Raw genomic sequence first — 16,750 nt, 5'->3', positions numbered from 1 at the left:
TATCCAACATTCCCTTTAAACGCAAGGGCGCAAGTTCCATGGCGGGTTGCTATTATTATGACGGATTTACCAGGCGCACGCCAGGATCGGTTCACAGCCGAGGAGACCGACGTTCTTGTAAGTGCAGTCAAAGACAGAGAAGTTGTTTTGTATGGGGATGGGAGAAATCCACCCAAATCAGCGTAGGTTAAACAGGCGTGGGAGGAAATAGCCACAATTGTCTCATCAGATGGCATCCCAATCGTTGCGCCAAGCGCTACAATGATGTCAGGAGACGGGGGAATCCCAAGCTTGCCAGGATAAATCGCCTCACCGCTGAAAGAGTTTGGGGGCTTTGAAATCGGAACCAAGAAACGCAAGACATTTAAATTATTATTTAATAAAATAAAATAAACGTAATACAGCCACACAACAAACTTGAAAATATTTTAATCGTTATTTGCATGAGAATTTTTTAACGCAGCCACACAATAAAAACAATCACCACAATGCTCACCACTATGATTTCCCTTATCTCATGTGTTAATATTTTTTATTGTAACAATTTATGAGTTGCATCTGTGTAGATTAGATAAGCAAAGTGTGTGCGCGTTGTGCACGCTATACATTATGGTCAAGCATGCGCCCTTAAAATAGCATAATGAACAACGCGCCACTGACTTTAGACTAGTTTTTTTTTTGGTCAGTGGCGCAATTGTTTTTTAAAACTGCAAAATAGCATCAGATATGGTTTGCGCCGGAACACGCCTCCTTTTTTTGCGCTGAACCGCCCAGGGAGCGCAAGTTAATTCCCTAGTTTGCCGACGTGCGTCTGTGGAGGGAAAAACCCGCTGTGCGCCGGTGCAAAATACGAATGATACATGCGTCACTGACAAAGTCAATTGCGCTGGGTGCAAGATAGGGCCCTTGGACTTGAAGTTGTTTTTAAATGTTTGCATTTTCAGGACCCCCAAAATGCTAAAAAAAAACCTTATGTTTTCAGCTAAAAATTTTGTCTTTTTTTGGTTAACCGAAAATAGGAACTTGATTTCAGACTTTAATCTGTAGCAATACTGATATGTATTGCTCTTTAAGTTTTATTCTCACTATTCTTTCACTAGATCAATGAATCTCAGCTATGGACTTGATGACCCACAACACTGCACAGTTTGTATGTCTCTCTTAATCTAACAGACTTCACTTTATACAGTAGATCTCAGCCAATGAGTAGATCATTTAAATCAAGGGGGTTAAATAATGAGGGTTTTATGAAGTCACACCTCATTTTGAAGGGTGCATCAGGTGTAAAACCATTATAAAATTTATTTTTCTTCCTCATAAAAACCTAATCACTGTAGTTTCATTTAACTTAAAATGTAAAGGTTGCTTTTCTGAGAAAAAACCTGGAAATGAGATGCGGACGACAAATGTGACCTCTTGAAGACGCAGCCTTGAAAATGAGACACAGATAACATATGCAGTGTTGGTCCCTGTACCTTTTCAAAAAGTACCTAAAAGAAACATATTAGTACCTCAAAGGTACACGCTGGTACCTAGAGGTACATATCTGTACCTGAATTGGACCTTTTTAAGAGGTACGTTCCCAGTGACAAAAAGGTACAACTTTTATACCTTTTTTCTAAGAGTGTACTTAAGTTGAGAGTACTTAAGGTATTTCTGCACTGCTACCACCAATGGCACCAACATTTAACCAGCTTCTAGTGCAATAAAATGACCAAATTTTACCTCCACTGGCACGACAACCCTTGCTTTCTACAGTACAGGTATGACCTCTCCCTTGACCAGACTGTATACTCAGCCGCTGTTATCTCTAAAGTTTTAAATGTGAATGTGACTATAATCATTAAAGCTATTAGCATGGTGAGGCAAAAGCGAATTGGAGCCACCAGTGAGTGCTGTATAGAGCTCATGACCTCTGACCTGGACTAATTGGCATTGGCAGGAAACTGGCAGAGAGCCTTTCATTTCACTCCACTATAAAAGCCTGAAGAGGTGAGAGACAATAACACAGAGCTACAGCGGCCAATGATGAGGTGCTTCACTGCAAGCCCATGATGGGTGGAGTGGAAGAAATCAAAAAACAAAAGCACTCATTGCTTATTTACCTTGGCTTTTCATTTAATTATTCTGTAGTTTGTGTCTGTTTACATGTTGTGTTTCCAGTGCATGTTTAGTTGTTTATCAAAATTGATATTTAGTTTTTTAGTTTTTTTTTTTCTTTTAAAGCATGACAAACGTGATTTCGTGACAAACATGCACAGCAAAAAAAAAATGCATTCAGGATGCAACTATGGCGCTTTTCAGTGTTTTCAATACTGTGGCTCCCTCCCAGTCATAAAGATATAAACTCTTGTTTGCTGCTTTAATTTAATTAGACTGGTGGAGCTAGGATGTCTGTGGAACACTGGCCAATGCTAATCTCATTTCGTCAGCCATTATGCCGCAGCTCGGTCCTGGCCTGCTCTCCCCATACATGGCAGAGTCACATCCAGGCTGATTCTAAAATGCACCTCCATGCCAAGCCTTGGCACACCCCTACAGCATCACAGCCTCCATAAAGCCATTATGAGTCTTGAGCTCCACATCCTCTGAGCATCCTCTCTTCCTTCTTTAGGTAATATAGTTAGCTTAAGTCATGTCAGATATGTTCAAGTTGAGCACACTTAAACATAGTCGTTGCATTGGTTGGTAAATTGTGTCTACATGCCTGCCATATTGGGGTGGGCAAGACTGCCCCAAAGGCAGGGCCACAGTTCTATTACTATGAATGGTGAAAAGCAAAACTTAATATGGCCGTTCCAGTAACAGAGATCCCAAGAACCAATGGTCGACCTTCTGACTGATTAGGAGATAACGCATGGAAATTGCTGATGCTCGCATCTTGCATAATGTGAGAGGAATCGAAAGTCAAATAGAGTGCCTTATGAGTAGTCTAAAAACTTTGGGATCTTGCGGTGTGAATTTGGGAGGTGTGGTTGAACCAATCAGGGGAAACGAAAACCACAACTGACATTAAGTGCATAATATAATAACAGCCAAATGTACGTATGTCTTCCTCACATCAACTGAAAGTAACTTTGTATAGCACTTTTCATTTTATTGCCTTCCAGACAAACTGCATTGTTGTTTTCCTCACTTTGTAAGTGGCTATGGATAAATGTGTCTGCTAAATGTCTAAATGTAAATCTTTACAGATATTTGGCCTGTTCACAAACCTTTTCCTAGCCTGTCTTTATTTGTCTTCTTTTGTTTATTGAAGCCTATTGTGGAAACAAACATTTATAAAAATTAACCATGTTTTTACTTTAGTACACTCAAGTCTAGCGTTGGGTCAAAAAGAGACGAACCCAGCAATTGAGTTAAATTAACCCCTAAAAATGTTTATATTTGACCCAAAAAATGTGTAAAAACAACTCAGCATTTTCGGTTGAACAAACCAGCATGGGTTCCTTTTTGACCTAGTAGTGAGTCGAAAATAACCCAGACTTTTTTAGAGTGTCGTGTACCTATAGCATTTATAATTAACCCATAGTAACCACAAATGTACAATTTTCTCACTATAGGAATAGTTTAACCATGATATTAGTGGTAAAACTATAGTAATACAAATCAATCTGTCAAAAAAAACATGGTTTATTACACCTTCATTATAATAAAAACATTGCTGTGTCCGAAAGCTTGTCAGCTGAGTTGTTGCCTCACTGCCTCGTGATGCAGACTTTGGAGGCAGGAAGGAAGTAGATTTAAGTGATTTTTGTTTCACATATGCATCAATTTCATACAAAATTAGAAAAAATACATACCGAAACCTTCAGTAGAGTCATTGAAGATGCAAAAATCTCCCTCCCTGCTTAACTGCTGGCTGGGCACAGGTCAGGCTTACTCTGCAGGGCTCTCTGCACCGAGAATGGCCGAAAGCAGATGTTAAATGATGTTCCCTTGACAAATGCTGTGATAGATGGTAATGGAGGTGATTACTTTAAAGGGGGATAAAATGGTCTCTAAGCTACAGCCTACTGGTAGTGCAAAGAAGCAAGCATGTCTCTTTAAGCCTGGATTTCAGAGGATCCATCGGATTTTTGAGTTCATGGAGGTAGAGAAGATCCAGTGGCAATCCTTACTTACCATCGATCTTTACTTTTACAATGGCTATGAAATAGATTTTATAGTACTGTCAAAATGAGCCCAAAATGAGGGATGGGGGAATCATCTGTTGATCAGGTTAAACTTGATTTTATTCTTTAGCAGTCAGCGCTTAAAGTTTATTGTCAAATATAAGTAGATCTTTAATCAGATCTCCATCGAATCGCAAGTTTTCAGCTGATAATTTTTATCATCACACCTAAATGAAGCCTACACGGAGGAGGATAAAGATACAATAACGGGGAGAGAAAGAGAGAGCACAGCATGCAGCAGGCTAACAGTTATTTTTCATCTCTCTCACTCTCTCTCTCTCTCTCTCTCTCTCCCTCCCTCCTTCTTATAAGACTCAGTTGAAATTCTATTCAGTTTTTCATCTCAGGCTTTACTGAGGTGCAAATAATTTTAGCATTTATTTTTGTTAATCCAAGCCAACACCTCTCCCTGTATTTGTTTTAGTTATTTTGCACCCTTATGTTCTCTCTGTCTTTCTGGTTATAAAGATACTAAAATTAAAACCCTGCAAGATGAAGGAGTCAAGAGCACTTTTACAGTAGTAGCCAAAAGTGATGATGTTGCTTTTAATGACTCCACAGGTTTGATTTAACCATGAACATATGATGTGCATGGTACAAAATGGAGAAAACGCTAAACTTGGTTAAAGGGACATCCCACTTTTGTTGAAAATATTCTTATTTGCCAGCTCCCCTATTTTATTCTTACCGTTTTGGAATCTAAAAGCGCTAGCACTTTTAGCATAGCTTAGCACAATCCATTGAATCTGATTAGACCATTAGCATTGCGCAAAAAAATAACCAAAGGGTTTCGATATGTTTCCTATTTAAAACTTGACTCTTCTGTAGTTACATCGTATACTAAGACCGACGGAAAATTAAAAGTTGCGATTTTCTCGAAATTTCTGCCTGAAAATAGTCCTCTTGGTTACTTTCAATAGCAGGGGACTATTTTCTGGCAGTGCAACGTCCTTGCACTGGACATCAGCAAAGTCCTTGATTATTAAGCCAGAATGAGAGTATAGTTCCTAGCCATATCTGCCTAGAAAATCACAATTTTTAATTTTGCGTCAGTCTTAGTACACGATGTGTTTTAAATAGGAAAAATATTGAAACTCTTTGGTTATTTTTAGCGCGATGCTAATGGCCTAATCAGATTCTATGGATTGTGCAAAGCTATGCTTAAAGTGCTAGCGCCAGACCCTGAATGGATCCCAAAACGGTAAGAATCAAATGTTTAACTCTAGGGGAGCTGGAAAATGAGCATATTTTCAAAAAAGTGGAATGTCCCTTTAAGGTAATCGCCAAAATCTGGGAATCTGGGTTTTTATTTTAATAGGCTACCACGAATACCTACACTTTAAAAAAATGCATGAAGTTAAAACAACTTGGTTTTGCAAGTCAATTCAACCTACTGTAATAAGTTTTGACTTGTCAATAGTTGACATTAGGGGTGCACCGATATATATCAACTGATGATGCTTGCTATGCTTCTCAATAAATTACAGTGAAATGCTGCTGCATTTTATTTACAGTGTAAAAAAAAAGGCTCACACAGGGAATAAAGCATATATTGACTATCATTTTTATTATTGTTATTTTGTTTATCCTTGCTTGTTTCTGATGACAGCAGTTATTGAACCTTGACTCTGTAAGCTCTGTGCATGTTGACATTTTTTGCCACGCCTCCTTAAATTCATTACAAAGCTGAATTACAAGCAGAAATACACAGCATGCATGCAAAAACATCTGCAGAGTGCAGATGCCTTTTGGGGCTGTGAGATGTTGGCCACTATTGTATGTATCTATTTATGCCTCTGTAAATGTTAGTTTTTGAGAGAAAGATGATATATATTCTGGACCATTCCTGTAATAAAACAAATTTTTTTTAAAAGAAAAATAGTTTTTGGACTTATAAATGAAATGATGACACCGTCTGCTTTACTGTGTACTACACTAGCTAACAATACAACCCATTGCCTGAAAATAAGATTAAGCTGTCACTTAGAAAGAAAAACAATCCTCCAACGCATCTCCCCTTTTCTTTGTGAATCAGGGTAGATGGATTGATAGTGAGATATCATTTTATATCATCTGACAGACCAAATCTGCCTGACTTATTCTTAAATGAATTTTAAAGTTGTCCTACTGGAGCCATTCAATGCACATGCAGGTATACTTCCGAATGCATGATGTATGTTTCAATAAGCAAAAAACACTGCGTTGTCTCTGTTGTATAATTCAGTGATTTGAATAGTGACAGTGGTGAGCTCTTATTCTGCTGTGAATGTTCTGCAGCTTACAATTAACCTCTTGAGTTCTTAAAACTGAATGGAAGAAAGCCATCATGTCATTTGCATATAGATAACAGCCTTTGATTTGGGAAGTCACTGCATTATACCATGATCTGGAAGATTTGGCGGTGAATACACCTCCTGTGCAGCCTTTTCCTTTCTCACCTCTTATTTTTGCAGTTATATATATGTCAGTGTGGGTAAAAAAAGATGTCATTTTGAAGGCCAGCCAGTCACATTTCCACTGAGCTCCTGAGCTGTGAATGTAATGCAGGTGATGCCATGTTCTGTCCTCGCTGACTGAGCGCTTCTGTCGTAACCAAAATGTGCTGCTGCCATCAACTGTGAGACATAACTCAATGTTAACTTCAATGTAGGTTAACTGTGCCGTACATACATAAAATGTATAGAAGCAAATGCATGAAATGCAGAAACGTCTTAGTTTTTTGGGACTCAAGGTTACTACCGAACGAATATATGGCCTAGTGTAATTACAGGGGGTTAAAATATTAAACGGACACATCTAACATAACAGTAAGTGAATAAAGGCAAAATAAAGTAATATATGGAAAACGACCGCCGATAAATTTAATATATGGCGAACCATGCAGTCTGTTGACATTTGGGTCATAATTACGCTATGCTAATTAAATCTGCTGAGTATCAGAGAGCTGTTTAATAATTCAAACCCAGTGCAACCTCTAATACCAATGGCAATTTCCCAAAGTAAAGACAGTGGAATGATCATACTTGTTTCTCTTAAATATTTAATTCTCCTTGGGAAATCTTTTTGACACTGTGACCTACAAAGACTAGAAGGGCAGAACAAGGACACTATTTTGTGCTTACAGTCCTAAAACGGCTCTTAACCGCCATGTGAAAGTGCTACAAAACACTGCTGTTAGCACCGCATGAATTTACACTCAGATTTATGCTATATTTATATCAGATTTTTAAAGAAAACACATCATTTGGCACAAGTTTGTCTTCTGACGTTTCTGTTTTGAGCAATAAGGCTTGTTCACAAATTATTTTTCATCGCCGTTCTCGATTCAGGGGAAAAACAGCAGTCCTCCTCTCCAAGCAAGAGGTGCATTATAGGCTAAAGTGGAGTTACAAATGGCCTTGAAACAACACAAAAGTTGTCTTAGATTGCTCAAAGGAGATTTAACATCTAGAATAACACTATACACTGTCAAAACCAAATGGTTTTTAGCTGTCACTGGTACCCTTTCAAAAAGTACACATTTGTACATAAAGAGTGCATAAGGGGCGCCAAATGTATTTTGTACATATTTGTACCTAAATGGTACATATCAGAGTCGTATAATAATAGAGTTACGACACTCACATAGACGTCCGTTGTAAGAATGGAATGCGGAAGTAACAGCGTTTCATGTAGTGACCGGTAGTGACGCATAGTTCCAAACGCAGCACTGAAGCCCATTCATTTCAATGGCACCTGCTGGTAAATCGATGAAATTACCGTTTCTCTTTACATTTTCGGACATTTCATTAATATAGTCAACAGTGATATTTTATGAACTCTGCTGTAGGTAATGATTATCGTTAATAATAACTAGTAAAATTTTTATATTTTAATGAGTTGTGTATAATGTGTGAATAATATAGATTTAATGGTTTAATATGTTATTACTGGTGGCCATCTACTTTATACTTATCTTATTTATATATTACGAGTAACACTAGGGGGCAACAGCGACAAGCTAAATGCCTTATAAGAAAGTCACACTGCTTCACAATGCTGCTATGTGTTTCATTGTGTTTGGTAAGTAATACGAGTGATGTATCCTCGAAAATCATGTATGATTATATTAACATTTAATGTGAATTTAAAATATGAATTTAGTGTGTTTCTGTTATGCTTCACTGTTACAAATAACCGCGTTTTCGATCTTTTTTGTGATTTTAATATAGTAAAAGTGTAGGTATTATGTTTTTAGCAGATTGATACCTATTTATATAGCCATATTTTGCTACAAAAATAAAAGATAAACTGTGTTGCTGTAGTTGGTATAGATAACCACAGTTATATTTGGGTCACAATTAACTGTTTATCTTTATTAACTGATTTACTGTATTTCCATCACTCCCTAGTAAAAAAAAACCGTTATAAACATAGTAAGTATAGTGATCAATTCCCATTACAAGCTAATATTTACCTAAAATAGCTGAAAACCTATGCAAACAGATTGACAGCCCTGCTTGGTTTGGAACTGTAGAACGTTACCTGAATCACGTGACCGCGCGGCGGCGAGATCAAAGCGTTTCGTAACTCTGTTATTATACGACTCTGGTACATATAGGACCTTCTTAAAAGGGTACTCCTCCAGTGACAGCTTCACTCTAAAAACAAACGGTGCTATATAGCACCAAAAGTGGTTCTTTGCTCGTAATCATAGAAGAACCATTTTTAGTGCCATATAGCTACAGTGGTGCTATATGGCCCCCATATGGTTCTTCACTGGTGCTTCACCAGTGCTATATGGCACTAAAAACGGTTCTTCTATGATTACAAGCAAAGAACCACTTTTGGTGCTATAATAGCACCATTTTTTTTTTAGAGTGTTGTCACCATTTTGTGACAATTTTTTCTGATAATAAGATCACCCAGCGGGCATTTGATGTCAATTTAACATCAATTTGACATCAAACATCGACGTCAAAATTACATCACAGAATAGGTCAAAAATGAAAGTCATTTTGACGTCAAAGTGTTGATGTCAAGATTTTGACCCCTGCTGATGTCATTTTGATGTCAATTCTACATCTATTTGATATCAGGATGTTATGATGTTGATGTCATTTTAATGCTATTTTGATATCCCAGCCGGCATATGATTCACCTTTGAAATTTGTCTTTTAATAAAAACACATTCTTTCAAACAGTTTCCAGTTAGTAGTGCAAAAATTGAATATTCCAAATATAGAATGAAATCATAAAATAAGAAAACAAAATCAGGTTTAAAAGTCATTTTATTTATAACTGCAAATATGAATTTTGTTGTTGGTTTAGTTAGGGTGACCATACGTGCCATTCTTCCCGGACGCATCCCGTCCAGGATTTCGGTGCGTCTTCCGGAAGTCGTATTTGTTGACCGCATACGCCATTCAGTTAAAAACATAAGATATACAATCGTAGTTTCATTCTTCTTACCTTAAAATGTAACGCTTGCTTTTCTGTAATAATAATAATAATCCTCTGTGACGTATGCGGTCGACAAATACGAGTTCCAAAAGACTGGACAGGACGGGTCCGGGAAGAATGGCACGTATGGTCACCCTAGTTTAGTTGACAGTCTTCTTATGGCCACCACCACCCGTCCATTCTGGCTCATGCACTTAAAAAATGATGACAGCATCTAAAGAGGAAAAACAAACCGCATGTTATTTCATTGTCAAAAATGCTATGTTTTTTAGGCCATGTATAAAAAAAGTTATTGCACATGAAGGCAAGATGTGTGTTCTTTAATGGTCTGACTAGAAACATAGCATAGCTGATGAAGGAAGAAAGCTGTTGTGTTTACAAATGTGACAATGAGCTTCAATTAAGATCATCTACAGTGCATTCAGAAAGTATTAAGACCCTCTTCACTTTTCAATTTTGTTATGTTCTTTCATGATACTGCAATTGTATACATTTTTCCTCATACATTTTTTTACATTTGCAAACGTTTTTTGAAACGTTTGCAAATGTATAATTTTTTACATTATACATATTCAGACCCTTTCCAACAATACCTGGAATTTAGCTCAGGTGTCTCCTATTGGTCTTGATGTTTCTACACCTTAAAGGGTTCTGATGAACACAAAGATATTTTGAGGAATGTCTGTAACCAAACTGACCATAAGCACCACTGACTTCCATAGCAGGATAAACGAATACAATGGAAGTGAATGGTGCTTCTAACTGTTTTTTAAAAAACAAATCCAGGTGTTGCAAGGTTTGCTGCATCCTTCCCAAAAAGACCTGAGGCTGTAACTGCTGCTTCAAAAGGTGCGTTATCTATATCCCCCCCCCCAAATTGAGATGCTAAACAAAGCAAACATTGACTGTTTACCTTACGTGTGGGTCAAACAGCCTCTTGTGCAGTCACTTACCAATGAAAGCTAAGATGGACTCCAGACCTTCTGGACTGTCTGAGAGAGACTTCAAACTCAAACCAGACCAGCAAGGCATCACGTTGGCAGACACCCCAACCTGATCAAAAAATTTTGATTAGGAGATATTCTTGTCCTATTTTTAATATAGATTTTACAAACTTACCACAGATAATCTGGCAAAGCAAAGACTTATGAAACAGCATCTTCCCAAATCTCCTCTTAAGGCTCATCTTGTCTATCATGGCATTTAATAAAGTTCTGAAAAAAAAAACATATTTCATTTGTACAAAAACATAAAAAAAACTGTGGCCCAAGCACAACTATTAAAAAAAATTAAGAATGTTTCCATTTTTTGTCATGGGACACTATTATTTCCTTACTTTTTGAGGGGTACAGATTTGGCCATCTGGAAAGACACATGACTTCACCAAGTTGCACGGTGATCTGCCTACAATATAAAACACATAAAAAAATAAAAAACAAGTCATAGCCCCTTTTAAAAAGAAAACATAAATTGTGAAATACAAAACACTGCATCTTAATTATTAGGATTACTAGAATTTGATCGGAATACAATCCAAAACAAGTAAAAAATATATTGTAAGGTTCCATTACTACACGGTAGCTTGGTGGTGGATTACAATGGTTGGTGATAACTTGAATTTTATAACTCATGGGCATAGCCATAATTTTAAAAGTGATGATTAGAGCCATAATACATAAAGATTAGGGCTGTGACAGTTCTCATAACAACCGTGGTGGTAAAGTGCGGCCTGCGGTTGCGTGCACGTCACAAACTATGAAAAAATATAAAGTACAATCTCCCCCAGCGAGATATCTTCAAGTTTGTGTGAACGCAAACAGCCAGCAGATTCAGAGTTAGAGCGCTATTTGCAACTGATATCAGTGATGACACGGTGGCTTGGGAGCAGAACAGAGGCAAAATATTCTTTCTTGGTCACTCAAGGTTGCGAAAAAGTATCAATCTGCGCTACCTGTACACCATCAGAACATGTTTTTAGTGCTGCTGGAAACATTGTAACCCCAATAATGTTTCTCACTTTTTGTTTCATGGATTGAAGTGCTACAATAAACACACATAGGCGCCAATCCCGTGGGTGCTCAGAAGCTCGGCTCAAGCACCCAGCGAAATGGCAAAGCACATATGTTCAGTTTATTCACATTAAAGGTACTGTTTTTCCTGATCGCAAATTTAGTTTGTGTGTAATGTTGCTGTTTGAGCTAAGGTATTATTTATGCTCTAAGTTCACTGCCAAGTAGGGTTGTTGCGGTGACAGAATTTTCCCACCGGTAAATCAGCGCGTGACAAACCCGGTGATACCGGTTTCACCGGGTGGAAGGGGCTTATAAATGCATTATATAGGGGCATTTTACTTTCACTTTTGAATTAGATGCAACTGTTGTTTAAATCCAGCGCTTGCACACGCTGCGTTAAATTGCGTATGAATTTGCATGCAAATGCGAGTACAACAGCTGGTTTAAGTGCTTGAGTCAATGTGCGCAGGTACTTCTGACAGAACCCGCCAGTCCCAAGCAGAGCAACCGGCTATTCCTTCATAAAGCGCTGCTTGAATGGTGGGTTTATTATTATTCTTAATGAAAAAACACAACAACAAAACGATCTGACCTATATTAAACATCATATATGTATATTATAACAAAAACGAGTAAGCACGCGGCTTCTGCCATCATCTGCTCGCCGCAGTCTGACAGAAATAAATGAAATCTGACACCCGCAGCCGCTGCTCTGTGATGATGCGAGTTCAGCTCCGCTGAATTCAAACAGCAGACACATTCAGTTGTAAGTGTTTGCTCTCTCTAACGAAACTAAATTATTTAATTACAAGAAAATATCAAAACAACGGTGAAAGACGGTGTCGCGGTGGTGATCTAAACGGTGAGAGGCTGAAGCACCGGTAATCACCGTTTCACCGACTATCGCAACAAGCCTACTGCCAAGCGATATATTCCCCTTTCAAACCATACAGTGAACGGCCAGTTTGTACTATAGCCCTCTAATTCCTGGTTGAATGACGAGCATTGACTAACCTCCGCCCACAGGAACACGTCAGTCGCCAGCTAAGCTCAAATGGCTCTGGCTGCACAATTAATCACACACGATTGTCACGGACATCTCGTCAGTAAAGCTGGTTCCTTGATTAGTAATAAATCACCATCAGCTGCTTTCAGATGGAGCGCCATTTACTACACAGAGCCGTAGTTCACTGACAAAAGGGAAAATATCGCATTCATAATCGGCAATGATTTCTCCTTTTGTCGGGTCTGTGTAGTAAATAGTGCTCCATCTGAAAGCAGCTGATGGTGATTTATTACTTATCAAGGAACCAGCTTTACTGACGAGATGTGTGTGACAATCGTGTTTGATTAATCGTGCAGCCCTAGCTCTAACTAAACTAAGCTGCTGTTGAATCACAACACACTAAACAAACTACACAATCAGAACTCGTTACATATTTCTGAAGGAGGGACTTCATAAAACAAGGAAGACATCAGCCCGTTTTGAGGACAGTGAAAACAGCACTATACAGTAAATTGTGTGAAAAATACTGTTTTTTCACACAAAACATGAACACAATCAAAAACACAGGAAAAACATTACCTTTAACTTCACAATTCACACGAAAACGTGACTGCGCCACTTTCCACCTCTTCAAAGCCTTTGAGCGCTCCAGAATCTAGAGCACCTGGCGTTGCGAAGTAAAGCTTGAGGTTGTGATGAGCAACCACCGGCGGAAAAAGAAATTGCCGCCTATGAACACACACATTTGTTAAGAAACATCATATCTGATCTTTGTTTACATTTTTATATTTCAAAATATATGTATGCATTTTATATATATATATATATATATATATATATATATATATATATATATATATATATATATATATATATATAAAAGATATATACCTCCCCCCTCACACAAACACATTCTATAACCACCGCACCACAGTGGTGAATTGGTGCATTACCATCGCGGTGGTAAAATACTGTCACTGTCACAGCCCTAATAAAGATAAGAAGGAAAGAAAGCTGTTATGTACACAACCACAAAGATCCATTTTGTCTGTCAATATGAACCCTTTTCAAAACTTCCATCAACATCTGCTCTGAACTATGAATTAAATTCTGGCTCTGTCTATTGAAAACAAAGGGTGTGAAACATGTATATAATATAGAGGGAATAGTGACATAGAGAAGAAATTAATTGCTGTGCTGAACAGAGACCATTGCATCCTGAATTAATTTCTAATATTTTCCTAATGACAATGATAAACCAGTACTGAGAAACAAGTAGTAGGTGGTTTTAAAAAGCTTACCTGTGAAGTTTCTTATGTTTGTGTTATTACGTTTCTGATCTGACAACCCTTGCTGTCTGATTCTTCTTCAATCCTGACAACATATAAAAAAGTAAAATTAGTGCAATAGTAAAAGATAATTCTATAAATGATGACCTTTATCAGAATGTAATGCATACACTTGCATAATGCATTTAAGTATATACTGTGAAATATCAGGGTTAACATGTCACAACATTACCTGATCCAGACAGATGTAATGGCTGGTGATGCATTAAAATCTCAGCATTGACAAGATCACCATCACTATTTTTAATTTGAAGGGCTCTGATAACAAAGACATTACAAAAGAGTTATAAAAATACACTGAAAACAAGAGCACATTTGTCTGGATAACTAATATTTTCAAGTTCCATTAAACTTGCTAATTATTCATCAAGAGAAGTAAGCAAAATAATACCATTACACTTCATTTCAATTCAAATAGCACATGCCAACAACTTACACTGTTTGACTTTTTCCTTACAAAGGAGTTAAGAGTTTTATTCCGCTTTAAATCATGGATACAGCGCGAGGGACCGCAGACACAAGCATAAGGATGTGACGTAACGTGTGATGCCTGATAAATGCAGTTATTGCAAATTCGCGAGCAATAAAACACCAACATCTCATCTAACGTTAAGTATAAACACTTAATCAGTAACATGAAATTAAGCAAGCAGCATTAATTAACTGACCGCACTCATCCAGCTGCCGTGCTGCTCCTCTTTACAAATGACTGACAGAGGTGTCTGTGGCGCCTGTAAGACCTATCAGATATTCACTGACTGAACTACGATATCAACGCTTTTCTACCGAACAGTTGTCCAAAAAGCCCTTACATTTAAGTGCTTTTCTGAAGCAATAAACAACCAAGTGGTTAAGTTGATAAGACCAGATATCATATTAATTGATTAATATTCATATTACAATCATATTAATGTAACCGTAGTCCAATTTCGGCGAAAACATGCCGTGGAATAGCGAATCAACCATTATAACGGATACGTTCACAAATAACAGAAAAAGCACGATGCATATTAAACATAAAACATTTTATGTGTGAATAAAATAATGTTACGCGTTTTAAACATTGACTTATTGACTTGATATTTCCTTACCTCGACGCACTTTCTCGATGATCACGCAGACAGCCGTTAAACTCTCCAGTCTCGTGTAATCTCTATATGGGGAGGCTGTAATCTCGCGAGATTACCTCGCTATTTTTTTAGTCAGGATCAAACATTCCAAACTGACTTGTATGAATTAAACTGATAAAAGTCTTGATGTATTTTATTATTAATGGTATTCTTAAAATTTATATTTAACATATTATATGTAAGACACTGTGATGAAAATATAATAACAATAAAACAACAATAAAAATAGTTTATTTGCATGTGTCTATTACATTTTTAACTCTCCCAATTACTTTTGGTAAATTTTTAAATAGTATTTTTATCAGTTTCATAAAACGAGTTTTTACAGCTTTTTACTGAATGATTCACAAATTACAATGTCATTAAACATTTATTTTATTGACCCTTTGCAACTGTTTACCATTCACTGTTGTTTCAACGTTGTGTCAACGTTGAACAAACAACTAAGCTTTTTCAACCAAATTTCAACGTTGAAGGTCGGTCATATGACTGCTTGGAGGATCATTCAATATCAAGCTTCGAAATCAGATTAAATTGACCTTTTATAGTATATGCAATTATAGTGTCATTTTAAATGTGAACTACTTGTAAACATGCTAGGATTTAAATAAATAAAAAAAACCACATGCAAAATACATAGACCTACAACTTACAAGATGTTAAAAATGAGTCTCATTGATTTACAATGAGTAATAAATATACTTTTACAGACATTGTTTTGACATAAATTTAACATCAATTTGACATCTTATTTCCTGACATCAAATCAACATCGATTTAATGTCAATGATATTGACCTGAGATATAGGGACCAGAAAAAACATGTCAGATCGATACCTTTGTTGGGCCTCTTTACAACCACAAGGAAATAATTACAAAATATAATGAAAATATGCATATTCATGCACGTTATACATGGTGGTCAAAATCTTGACTATTTGTTGATGTCAAATTGACGTCAAGGTGCCCGCTGGGCACAAAGAATTGAAAAATTTCAGATAAATTGATAACAATATTGTCAGACAAACTTGCACTCCATACATCCGGTACTGTCTTAAAAATATTACAATTAGTGTTGTATCATATAGCACATCCAAATGTATTACAAAATGTTACAGTTTTTATTTTAAATGCTGTATGTTTTTTCTAAATAATAAAAAATGTCATTGAAACTATTACGATGTAAATGTAGTAGCACAGCTTGCAATATTCCAGTCATGGATGAGGTCCCAAGTTACTGAGATGCCAAAATACAGGCATTTTGGCAGTCTTTGTCCAAACTGAGTACATTTTCCAGCTATGAAAGCTGAGCTCTTCACAGGTACTTACTTTGTATCCTCCAGTTTGACCTCTTGTAAGAGTTTTACTATGCAGGCTTACTGTATTTTACATATTCAAATCTTAAAGGGGACATTTCACAAGACTTTTTTAAGATGTAAAATAAATATTTGGTGTACTCAGAGTAAATATGTGAAGTTCTAGTTCAAAATACCATATAGATAATTGATAATAACATGCAAAAAATGTGCTGTTTTTTGGTGTTTCCCTTTAAATGCAAATGAGCTGATCTGTGCACTAAATGGCAGTGCCGTGGTTGGATAGTGCAGATTAAGGGGCGGTATTATCCCCTTCTGAC

General features: G+C 37.0%; 1 long non-coding RNA gene across 4 annotated transcripts; it reads right to left on the bottom strand.

Annotated features, from left to right (window-relative positions):
* Nucleotides 1-9,212: 9,212 nt before the first annotated feature.
* On the bottom strand, nt 9,213-15,131 carry LOC135766707 (uncharacterized). Of its 4 annotated transcripts, XR_010541796.2 has the most exons (10): nt 15,076-15,131; nt 14,157-14,242; nt 13,937-14,009; nt 13,527-13,623; nt 13,215-13,364; nt 10,954-11,021; nt 10,737-10,831; nt 10,571-10,670; nt 10,211-10,268; nt 9,213-9,831 (listed from the first exon to the last, which is right to left on the bottom strand). It is a non-coding gene; the product is annotated as an uncharacterized lncRNA (long non-coding RNA). The 4 variants fall into 4 exon arrangements; XR_010541794.2 differs by lacking the exon at nt 10,211-10,268; XR_010541797.2 differs by lacking the exon at nt 10,211-10,268 and having other exon boundaries at nt 13,589-13,623.
* Nucleotides 15,132-16,750: the final 1,619 nt, after the last annotated feature.

The sequence above is a fragment of the Paramisgurnus dabryanus genome, chromosome 6 (genome assembly GCF_030506205.2).
Source record: "Paramisgurnus dabryanus chromosome 6, PD_genome_1.1, whole genome shotgun sequence".
Lineage (NCBI taxonomy): Eukaryota > Metazoa > Chordata > Actinopteri > Cypriniformes > Cobitidae > Paramisgurnus > Paramisgurnus dabryanus.
Note: the sequence above shows the minus strand (reverse complement) of the source record. Positions and strands in the feature narration are given on the sequence as shown.